The following is a 12654-nucleotide window of genomic DNA, read 5'->3' on the forward strand; positions in this document are numbered from 1 at the left end:
TCACACCGAGCAATTTGGTCAACGTACGCCGTTCAAATTACATTACTTGGGCTCTCAGTTTGGAGGGCCTGGGGAGCTAGGCTTCACTAATAATGCACGAGGCAACAAGAAGCAGAGGTCACACCCCCGGGCTCTGAATGTCAGAGTCCGAATGCGATTAAACCCAGCACGTACCGAGGGCGAATCACTGTTACCCAGGGCTATTTCCCCCTTTGGTGCCCAGAGTGGGCACTGATTGGGCGTGAGGACAGAGGGTGAGTAAATGCCGCAAGTACTGGAAACGCCATAGCCAATTTGTGCACAGCAAGACCCCACACACAGCAACATGACCTTAGAACATAGAACATACAGCGCAGAAGGAGGCCATTCGGCCCATCAAGTCTGCACCGACCCACTTAAGCCCTCCCTTCCACCCTATCCCTGTAACCCAATAACCTCTCCGAACCTTTTTGGACACTAACGGCAATCTAGCATGGCCAATCCACCTAACCTGCATGTCTTTGTACTGTGGGAGGACACTAGAGCACCCGGAGGAAACCCACGCAGACACGGGGAGAATGTGCAGAGTCGGCACGGACAGTGACCCAGTGGGGAATCGAGCCTGGGACCCTGGAGCTGTGAAGCCACAGTGCTAACCACTGTGCTACTGTGCTTCCCCTTGAAGTGATAATCTGCTTTAGTGATGTCAATTTGCCAGGACGTTGGGGGGAATGGCCCGGCTCTTCCTTGAGTCGGTTGCCACCCAAGAGAACGACACTTCCGGCAGGGCAGCACTCCCCCAGTGCTGGATGATCCCGTCTGGTTAAAGGCGAAGGTCCTGCCCGGGGATCTAAAAGCTGTGGGTCCATGAGATCCGCAAACGCGAACTTCATCTCCTCACTCTGATCATCTCACTTCACTGATTTGGCCCCTGTAACACGTCCAAATTAGGCACGCGTCGGAATCAATCCATCTGGAGGTTAATAATCGAAACTACAACTCACGTGACTACTGCATGGTGGCTGCGCGATTTGGCTTGCTTAACCCTCCTTAGCCTGCGCTTGCGAAACCCCAAAAACCAAAATCTTCCACGTGAGCAGCACTCGCTGAACAACCCTGAGTGCGTTGCTCTAATCAGTCCAGCTCGTATCGTGGGTTCTTTACGCTCGCCACAAAGATGTTCATTCATAGGAACGTACCCACTCTCCGCAAACAAAAACGTGTGTCTCAATTACCACGGAGCTTGGGGAGACAACGGTAATACCTCGGCCAATCACTCGACTTTCTCCCACGGTATAAATCGTGGTGCCGGTTTGATATTTGGTATTCTTGCGTTTATCCTAATACGTACAAGAGGAAATGCTTTGACAGCACGCCTTTCTTTTCCGCAAGATTCCATAGTCATATGTACTTCATTTACAAAAGACAGTTCCTTTAAGGCCTACGGCCTGGGTACATGCAGAGGTGATGGTACCTCTTCCCTTCCAGAATTGGCCTACAAATCTTCTGCTAATTTCTGAGTTCCAAGTAGAGACTATTCATAGAGTGATACAGCAGAAGGAGGCCATTCAGCCCATCGAGTCTGCACAGACCTCTGAAAGATCACCCTACCTGGGACCACTCCCCTGCCCTATCATTTTAACACATTGATCATGGCCATCAACCTAACCTTCACGTATATGGACACTAAGGGCAATTGATCCTGGCCAATCCACCTAACCCGCACATCTTTGGACTGTGGGAGGAAACCGGAGCACCCGGAGGAAACCAACGCACACACGGGGAGAACGTCCAAACTCCACACAGACAGTGACCCAAGGCCGGATCTGAACCCAGGTCAGTGAAATGAAATGGAACTAAATGAAATAAAAATGGCTTATTGTCCCGAGTAGGCTTCAATGAAGTTACTGTGAAAAGCCTCTAGTCGCCACATTCCGGCGCCTGTTCGGGGAAGGTTGGTACGGGTATCGAACCGTGCTGCTGGCCTGCCTTGGTCTGCTTATAAAGCCAGCGATTTAGCCCAGTGAGCTAAACCTGTGAAGCAGCAGGGCTAACCACTGTGCCACCATAACGCCATCTCTTAAATCTGTGTCCCTCTCCGTTACCAACTCCCTGACCAGTGCAGACAGCATCACTAGGTTGGTAACTGGCCCCTATCTGTCAGCACTCAATTACATTCCCTGCCCACTGAACCTCATTGGAGTACAACTCAATCCCGATTAACCAGCAGAGATATACTGTTCGCGTGCATCAATCACAAAAAGTTAACATATTAGTTCAGCAGGTAATTGGGGAGGCAAATGGAACGTTGGCCTTTATTTCTGAGGGAACGGAGTCTAAAAATAGGGAAGTTTTGCTAAAACTATACAAGGTGCTAGTTAGACAGCACCTGGAATACCGTGAACAGTTTTGGTCCCCTCCCTATCTAAGGAAGGATAGACTGGTATTGGAGGCTGTCCAGAGAAGGTTCACTCGGTTGTTCCCAGGTAGGGAGGGATTTTATGAGGAGAGGGTGAGTAGGCTGGGCCTGTTCTCATTGGGAGTTTAGACGAATGAGAGGCGACCTTATTGAGACTTTGAGGATTCTCAGGTGGTTTGACAGGGTCGATGCTGAGAGGTTGTTTCCTCTTGTGGGAGAGTCTAGGACTAGAGGGCTCAATCTCAGAGTGAGGGGGCGTCCATTTGACACAGAGATGAGGAGGAATTTCTTCTCTCAGAGGGGAGTGAATCTGTGGAATTCTTTACCGCAGAGAGCTGTAGAGGCTGGGGCGTAATGGTAAACGCCGAGAGAGACAGATTTTTAATCGGTAAGGGAATCGAGTTGATAAGGCGGGAAAGTGGTTGAGGATTATCAGATCAGATCAGCCGTGATCTCATTGAGTGGCAGGGCATACTCGATGGGCTGAATGGCCTACTTCTGCTCCTATGTCTTCAATGAAATGCACTCCAATGTATGAAGGATTCATCGACTTGTTTTGCAATCCAAACTTCAACTCATAGCTGGCGTAACTCTCCTCGTTGCGAAACCTGACTCAGTCTGTTGGCTATTTGCTGTGTGGGATGTGGAAGTAGTTCAGTCACGGGCCTAGCTGAATAGGCTTGAGGGGCTGAATGGCCTCCTCCAGGTACAGGATGTGCCAGGATTCTGTCAGCAAATGAGGTTTTATTCTTTGACGGGATGTGGCTGGAGCAAGGCCCAGCATTTGCTGTCCATCCCTAATTGCCCTGAGACTGAATGTCTCGCCCGACTATTCCGGAGGGCAACTGAGAGTCAACCACATTTCCGAAGGGTCTGGAGTCACGTAGCCCGCACAGGGTAAGGATGGCAGATTTCCTTCCTTCGGGGAGATTAGTGAACCAGATGGGTTTTTAACACAATCATTGACATGGTCACTCTTCAGCTTTTACAATTCCAGATTTATTAACTCAGTGTTCAATTCGACCGTGGTGGGATTCGGAACCGTTTCCCAAGAGCATTAGCCAATGTCCTCTTAGAACTATAGAACATTTACAGCACAGAAGGAGGCCATTCAGCCTATCTTGTCCATGCCAGCCCAAGGAGACCCTTTCTAACCCCACCTTCCTGCACCCGATCCATAGCCCTGTAGCTTATAGCACTTAAGGTGCAGACCCAGGTATTGTTAAAAGAGTTTAGGGTGTCTTCCTCCACCACCAACTCAGGCAGCGAGTTCTAGACTCCCACTACCCCTCACAGTTTTGTACACCTCAATTATGTCACCCCTCAGTCCTCTCTCTTCCATGTACAACAACTCCAACCCAATCAACCTCTCCTCGTAGCTACACTTTTCCAGCCCAGGCATCATTTTTGTAAACCTCCTCTGCATTCTCCCCAGAACAATAACATCCTTCCTGTAATGTGGCGACCAGAACTGCACACAATACTCAAGTTGTGGCCTCACCTGGGTTTAATACAATTCCAACATTATATCCTGACTTTTATATTCTATATATCGGCCAATGAAGGAGAGCATTCCTAACTCGAACAGGTGCCGGAATGTGGTGACTAGCGGCTTTTCACAGTAACTTCATTGCTGTGTTCGTATAAGCCGCTTCTAACAATAAAGATAAAAGATTAAAGAGCTGGTCATTGACTTCAGGAAGCAAAGTACTGTGCACACCCCTGTCAGCATCAACGGGGCCGAGGTGGAGATGGTTGACAGCTTCAAATTCCTAGGGGTGCACGTCACCAAAAATCTGTCCTGGTCCACTCACGTCGATGCTATCACCAAGAAAGCACAACAGCGCCTATACTTGCTCAGGAAACTAAGGAAATTCGGCATGTCCACATTAACCCTTACCAACTTTTACAGATGCACCACAAAAAGCATCCTATCGGGCTGCATCACAGCCTGGTATGGCAACTGCTCGGCCCAGGACCGCAAGGAACTTCAGAGAGTCGTGAACACAGCCCAGTCCATCACACAAACCCTCCTCCCATCCATTGACTCCATCTACACCTCCCGCTGCCTGGGGAAAGCGGGCAGCATAATCAAAGACCCCTCCCACCTGGCTTACTCACTTCCAACTTCTTCCATCGGGCAGGAGATACAGAAGTCTGAGAACACGCACGAACAGACTCTAAAACAGCTTCTTCCCCGCTGTTACCAGACTCCTAAACGACCCTCTTATGTACTGACCTCATTAATACTGCGTCCCTGTCTGCTTCATCCAATACCAGTGTCTATTGTGGACCTTGTGTTGCCCTATTATGTATTTTCTTTTATTCCCTTTTCTTCCCATGTACTAAATGATCTGTTTGAGCTGCTCGCAGAGCAATACTTTTCACTGTACCTCGGTACACGTGACAATAAACAAATCCAATCCAATCCATGTCTACTGCTGCTTTTAGGGACCTGTGTACTTGTAAGCCAAGAGCTCTCACTTCATCTACCACTCTTCGTTTCTTCCCATTTATTGTGTATTCTCTTTTAATGTTTGACCTCACACATATCCGAGTTTAATTCCCATATGCCACTTTCTCTGGGGAAAGCATCATTCAATTAGCTTTGAAGGACACATCAGAGAACATAGAACATACAGTGCAGAAGGAGGCCATTTGGCCCATCGAGTTTGCACCGACCCATCTAAGCCCTCACTTCCATCCTATCCCAGTAACCCCTCCTAACCTTTTTGGACACTAAGGGCAATTTAGCGCAGCCAATCCACCTAACCTGCACGTCTTTGGACTGTGGGAGGAAACCAGAGCACCCGGAGGAAACCCACTCAGACACAGGGAGAACGTGCAGACTCCGCAAAGACAGTGACCCAGCGGGGAATCGAACCTGAGACCCTGGCGCTGTGAAGCCACGGTGCTATCCACTGTGCTACCGTGCTGCCCAGGAGAGGCAGGGGTTGTTCACACACACACACACGGACACATACACACAGACGCATACATAGACACACACACACACAGTGAAGGAGGTTGAGGGGAGATTTGATCGGGGAGGGTACAAGATTGTGACAGGTTTAGATAGTCGACATTCTGCCTCCCTCCCCCCACTAAAGTATCTCACTCAACACGTCCCCGAAAATATCAGGGGACCCTAACAAAGGGGGTGCAAAATGGGACGGCAAGAAATAATTAGACAATCAGTTGGCATGACCTGAGGCTGCGGCCTACCTTGTGTGTGTGGCTTACGGCTCCGTCAGGGGACAGCTTTAACCGTCTTCACAGTCAGGGAACCTGGCAATCTCTGTCCGTCAGGCAAGTGAGACTTGACCGATAGTGGGAGGCTATCGCAAGCAGGCCAAGGTGTTTTAATGCATTGTTTCTAAGAGAAAAGTGATCGAAGGTAGAAATTGTTTTTAAGGAAAACAGATTTTCAAGTAACCGCACTTGTTGCAAACTCACCAAATTATTGGGCAGCAGGGTAGCATGGTGGTTAGCATAAATGCTTCACAGCTCCAGGGTCCCAGGTTCGATTCCCAGCTGGGTCACTGTCTGTGTGGAGTCTGCATGTCCTCCCCCTGTGTGCGTGGGTTTCCTCCGGGTGCTCCGGTTTCCTCCCACAGTCCAAAGATGTGCGGGTTAGGTGGATTGGCCATGCTAAATTGCCCGTAGTGTCCTAATTAAAGTAAGGTTAAGGGGGAGTTGTTGGGTTACGGGTATAGGGTGGATACGTGGGTTTGGGTAGGGTGATCATGGCTCGGCACAACATTGAGGGCCGAAGGGCCTGTTCTGTGCTGTACTGTTCTATGTTCTAAAGCTCCTGCGACACCACCTCCCAAATCCGTGACCTCTCCCACCTGGAAGGACAAGGGCAGCAGATACCTGGGAATCCCGCCACCTGGAGGTTCCCCTCCAAGTCACTCACCGCCCCGACTTGGAAATATATCGGCCGTTCCTTCACTGTCGCTGGGGCAAAATCCTGGAACTCCCTGCCAGAGGAGGCGGTGGTGTGGTGTTGCCGTCACTGGAGTAGTAACCCCGAGACCCAGGGTAATACTCTGGGAACCCAGGTTCGAATCCCACCACGATAGGTGGTGAATTCCGGAAATTAAAAATCTGGAATTAAAAATCTTAACGATGTCCATTGTTGTCAAACCCCATCAGGTCCACTCATGTACCTACAGGGAAGGAAATCTGCTGTCCTTAAGCAGCCTGGCCTACATCTGACTCTCTGGCACTGCATTACTCTAACCACATGAGGAGCATTAAGTTTCTTCCATCTTTTACCAATCATTTCATGCATGCGTCGGCCATCAAGTATGAACGACTCAATGGGCCGAATGGCCTACTTCTGCTCCGATGGCTTATGGTCTTCCCAACCCAGGATCAGTTTGGATAATATTTCACGACTAGATGCCACCTTCTAGCTTTAATCGAAATGTGATAGTTTAACTCAAAGCGAAAGGTGTTATTGAAAGGCAGGCTCCATCCCTGGGACAAGTTCAGGGAAGGTTGGCGCAGTTGCTTTTGTAGCTCGTGACCTCTCCTTCTCTCTCCCTCTGGTACCTCGGCTGAGGCTATTGAATTATTCAGTCGCGCTCTCAGAATCTGTGCGAGGGTGAACTAGTGCTCTCCACATGGGGCCTAACCCTACCTTGCTCGCTCCAAAGCAGAGAGGAGCACTGGGGCGTGAAAGACGGAGATTAAAATTGCCAAGCCGTCAAAAGCACTTTGTCTGAGAAAAAGCCCTTCGCTCGATCGTCAGAAGTTAGTGACTGAGATACTCTTTGTTGTCAGTCGCGAGGAGGTCGTGGCCTGGACTCGCAGCAGAGAGCGATACTTGCAGCACGGTAGCACAGTGGTTAGCACAATGGCTTCACAGCGCCAGGGTCCAAGGTTCGATTCCCAGCTTGGGTCACTACCTGTGCAGAGTCTGCAGGTTCTCCCCCGTGTTTCCTCCGGGTGCTCCGGTTTCCTCCCACAGTCCAAAGGTGTGCAGGTTAGGTGGATTGGCCATGATCATTTGCCCCTTAGTGTCCAAAAAAGGTAAGGTGGGGTTATGGGGATAGGGTGGAGGTATGGGCTTAGGTGGGGTGTTCTTTCCAAGGGCCGTTGCAGACTCGATAGGCCGAATGGCCTCCTTCTGCACTGTAAATTCAGTGATCGGTGATGTGTTATAGTCAGTGTGCTCTTCTTAAAGGCAGCCTGTCCCTCGGGGAGCGGATCAGTTCAACCACAGTTGTCTGCAGTGCGAAACAAAGCAAGGACTGGAGGAGGACTCTCAGGATTGTGTATGTGTCCCTAAAACATGATAAGGCACAATCCGTGGGGACTGGGAGGACATTACGGATTCCCCTCTGAAGGGATGGGAGCAAATGGGTTAGGTAGGGAATTCCCAGAGTCCGGGTGTGAGGTTCTGGCAAGAAGTTCAATGATCTCACGCGGGAAGTCAAGGTCAGTGCATGCATCGTGACCCTCCCATCCCTCCTCCCCAGCCTCTCGCACCCCTGAATGTTGGAATGCCCAGAGATGCCAGCTCACCTTCAACGTGCCTGGCAACCCTGACAGGGTCACTGCCACCTCTCACTGCTTCGACAAACCCCCCGCGGTATGGGGCTCGCTGTGGTGGAACCCGTCGCATCCAGAAGGCTCAGAGCACAAACAAATGCTTCAGCCTCGTACCAACCCTCCCTCCGCCGCACCCTCATCCTGCCAACCGGCATGAAGTGCCAGCTGAATTGTTGGCTTCCATCTCAACCTCAACTCCCCAGGCACCTTCCAGCTATCAGCTGGCGCAAAGACTCCAACTACAGCAGCTTCTAGTAGAGGGAGAGAGATGACAGCACCCCACCCGAAGTGGTACTGGCTCAGATGCCAGTTTTACAGCACAGGGAGAGGCCCTTCGGCCCATCGTGTGTGTGCCGGCCACCAAGCACCGATCTATTCTAATCCCATTTCCCAGCACTTGGTCCGTAGCCTTGTTCGCGACGGCGTTTCCAAACGCTCATCCAAACACTTCTTAAATGTTGGGAGGGTTCCCACCCCTACTACCCTTTCAAGACGAGATTTCCAGATTCCCACCACCCTCAGGGTGAAAAGGACATTAGGGCGGCACAGTAGCATAGTGGCTAGCGCTGTGGTTTCACAGCGCCAGGGTCCCAGGTTCAATTCCCGGCTTGGGTCACTGTCTGTGCGGAGTCTGCTCCGGGTGCTCCGGTTTCCTCCCACAGTCCAAAGATGTGCAGGTTAGGTGGATTGGCCGCGTTAAAATTGCCCTTCGCTCTCCAGGGATGTGCAGGTGACATGGGGTTACAAGGTAGCGTGCTCTTCCAGAGGGTCGGTGCAGACTTGATGGACTGAATGGCCTCCTTCTGTATGGTGGGAATTCTATGGAAACATTGGGCGAGATTCTCCCATATGGGGAGAAATCGTAAGGCTGGCGTCAAATCCGGGCGGGTTTGACGCCAGCCCCCCCCTTCCCGACCGGGAACCGATTCTGGTCCCCGGTCGGGGCTAGCAGCCCGACGCCGTAAGCTCCGGCATCACGGGCTTAACGAATTTCGTTAAGCCCGCTTGCCGGAGTTAGCGCCGGCTGACGCATCATATGACGTCAGCCGCGCATGCGCGGATTGGAAGACTCCAACCCGCGCATGCGCGGATGACGTCATCGCGTATTTGCGCGAAACCCGCGCATGCGCGGGCCGGGATGCCCCTCAGCCGCCCCGCGAATGGATACTGCGGGGCGGCGGAAGGACAAATAGTGCGCGGGCATCGGGCCCGCTGCCCGCGATCGGTGCCCACCGATCGCGGGCCCATGGCACCCGTGGCACGGCCGTGGTACTGCCGTGCCAATCGGTGCCATGGTTATAAAATGCGAGTGTTTACGGCCGTTTTTACGAACGGCCAGACCAGGTGTGTTTGCCGTTCGTAAAAACAGCCGTAAAGGGCTGGGAACTCGGCCCATCTATCAGCTGTGAATCGCTGCCGGCCGTAAAAAAACGGCGGCAGCGATTCGTGTCGGGAGTTGGGCGTGGGGGGGGGGAGAATAGCGGGAGGGCGTCGGAACAGCGTGGCCGTAAAATTTTACGAGCCACGCTATTCTCCGCACCGTCAGGAGTGCGGAGAATCTCGCCCATTGTGCTTCAAAAAAACTTTTTGCTTGTCTTTGATCGAGCTCATTTTAAATATCTCTCAAGGACATGTGAAATATTTTGTGCTTCAAAATCAAAGCGCATTAATGAAAAGAGGTATCCCAAAAGGTTAAAGCAAGAAATTTCAATTTATAACACTGCACACTTTCAGAGAAACGTCCGTCGTAAATATTAATCATGAGGAAGGGGGTCAAACAGAGGGCGCCTAAAATATTAATGTGCACTTAAAGTCCTTTTTAACCGCCAGAGTGCTGCTTGACGACTTTTCCCCGTGACTCATTTATTCGGCGACTTTGAGCAGATTGAGGTGGAAGGGACGATATTTAGGAGTCATGGCGGGAGTTTAGACTCCCACTCGCCACTTGAGGCCGTAAATCAAGGCTGACAACTCCAGTACGGAGGGGAGATGCCGGTTTCGAGTCAGGTGTCAACACAGATGCGCGTTGGAAGGCAATGAGGGGAGTTCTCCCAGCCAATCAGTGTCGCGATGGTCAATCAATTGGTCATCTGTGGGAGCTCGCTGGCCGCAAATTGGTTGCCACATTTTCCTACGTTAAAGGTAAGATCGCCATAGTCCCAGATGACCATTAGCTAGTTTCCCCTTTGAGAGGGGGGGGGAGAGCTGACTGGTGGTGATTAAACCTGAGGGTCACCACACCTCAGGCAAGGGGAAAGGTTGAGAAGTCCGGGCCTACACGAATAACCTCAGCCTGTTTGGGAGTTGAACTCAGGCTGTCGGCCTAGCTCTGCGTCGCAAACCAGCCGACTGAGCTAAACCGAACTCCTTTTCCACGTTACAACTGGATCAAATAAAAACTTCATTAGCTGTAAAATGCTTCAGGATGTGAACCGTGCTGTATAGATGCACAATTATGAATAAGAAAGGGACTTTGATGTCTTTGCTGAAAGCAATCCATTCTTGTCCAGTTATTTGTGTTGTACGTTTTATCTCTCCTATTGGGTCTTTACTCTGGCTCTGTTCCAATTCGGACAATCAGTGAATTTGCCTTCTTTCTATATTGTCTATGTCCGAATGCTTAGAGTCGCCAGGTACCACCACAAGGTTCAACCGGCTATCGATCAAAGAGCCAAACACCAGTTAGTTAGTTCAAGGTCAAGGGAAGTTTATTTACAATCAATCATGCAACATAAACACAACTAGTTAACTACACCTATCGACTATGACAACCTGTACTTAACTTCGGGCACCCGGTTTAGGTCAGGAAACAGTGGCCGCTGTTCAATTCTGGATCTCTTGGGTTCGAAGGGGTAACTGCTGCTCAGCTGGGCCCATCCGGCCGGTAGCGGGCGTTGAACCCAAACCTGCTTCTGGTGGTGCTGCGATTGGCAATGGCCGTAACTGGGGTACCAAGGCCAAAAGAGAGCGAACATGTGGCAAACTCTTCCTTTAGACTCTGGGGGAGGGGGGGGGGGGGGCTTTCGCCCTCTTTTGGGCGGGCCTTCGATTTGGGCCTTACTAATTGGGTGATCCCTGATCACTCTGTTCGATTCCTTAGCCAATAAGTGGGCGGGGATCTGGATGACTGGGCGTGTCTCAAGCGGTCATTGACCCCGTACTTTTTGTTTCACTTGGACAGGGAGTGGCGCCAAAATGTCTGGGACTGTCCGGGTTGCTGGGGTACCAGTCCTTTGTGTTGGGGGAGATGGGCCATCACCCGCTAATCGGCCTGATGAACATGCTAATGGGACGGGGTTTCGATACCGTCTGGACTGAGCATTTCAGGCTCAGAACCGGCCTGACTCTTGGCTTGTCCATTTTACCCATCAGTCTTTGCGAGTTGCTGTTGGAAGTGGCCATCCCAGATGGCTACATTTGGGAGAAAATATGGAGGAAATGGGTCAACTGTCATAGATGTCAGCGCATAGGTTGATCTTTGACCTCAGGAAACCCCTCCAAGATTGCGGAGGGGGTGGGGGAGCGAGAATTCGACTTGTACATCAAGTATAGAAGTAAGAAGAGTGTGGGTGACCGCCATTTTGTGAGCAGGTGCATCTTAAAAGCCTGCGCCATCTCCCCTATCGATCTCTCCTCCCAGTGGTTTGTCACGCGTGAACAGAACGAGCATTTGTGGGGTAGAAAATAGAGGCTAATTACTCAGGCCAGTCTTCACGTCGGGAAGAGAAGTGGGGATTTGATTGTATAGTCTGGGCGGGATTCTCTGTTTTCCCCCGCAGTCCCGTGTGATGCGCTGTTCGCTAGCGACGGGATTCTCTCTACCTGCCGCTTCCCGATGGGATTTCCCACTGGAGCTGCTGGCGGGAACAGGAACTCCCAACGGACAGAGAATTCCGGCCTAAGTCCTCATTTCGAGCTGTCAGATAGTAGCATCATCTTTGCCCGTTTGAAGTTGCGGTTTCTGCTTGCGTGTCGCTCCCCGCCATTGCCTTCCCCGCTGTCCGCTTGAACTGCTCGCACATGATCGCGTGTCGTGCAGTGTCCTGTGACCCTGCGACCCTTGACCTGTGCCATTGTTTTTTAAAAAATTATTTTTATTCAGATTTTTATCAAAACATAATTTTTGCATAACCATTAACATTTAACAAAACAAGGTGAACGGTAACATTATATGAAGAAAAAGGACAAGGATATGCAACATTGCCCCCATCCCCCTGGGATGCTGCCGCTGCTGACCTTTACTGCTCACCTAGAAAGTTGAGGAACGGCTGCCACCTCTGAGAGAACCCCGTCATGGACCCTCTCAAGGCAAACTTTATTTTTTCGAGGCTGAGAAAGCCAGCCATGTCACTAACCCAGGTCTCTACACGAGGGGGCTTCGAGTCCCTCCACATTAACAAGATCCGTCTCCAGGGCTACCTGGGAGGCAAAGGCCAGGACGTCGGCCTCTTTAAACCCCCTGAACTCCCGGATCGTCTGACACACCAAAGATCGCCACCTCCGGACTCGGCACCACCCGCGTGGCCAACTCTTCGACATTGCCAGAGCGAATCTCTGCCAGAATCCCTTCAGAGCTGGGCATGCCCAGAACATATGGACATGGTTCGCTGGGCTTCCTGCACACCTCACACATCTATCCTCAACCCCAAAGAACCTGCTCATTCTCGTTGCCGTCATGTGTGCCCGATGGACCA

This window comes from Scyliorhinus canicula, chromosome 26, assembly GCF_902713615.1.
Source record: "Scyliorhinus canicula chromosome 26, sScyCan1.1, whole genome shotgun sequence".
In the NCBI taxonomy this organism is placed as follows: domain Eukaryota; kingdom Metazoa; phylum Chordata; class Chondrichthyes; order Carcharhiniformes; family Scyliorhinidae; genus Scyliorhinus; species Scyliorhinus canicula.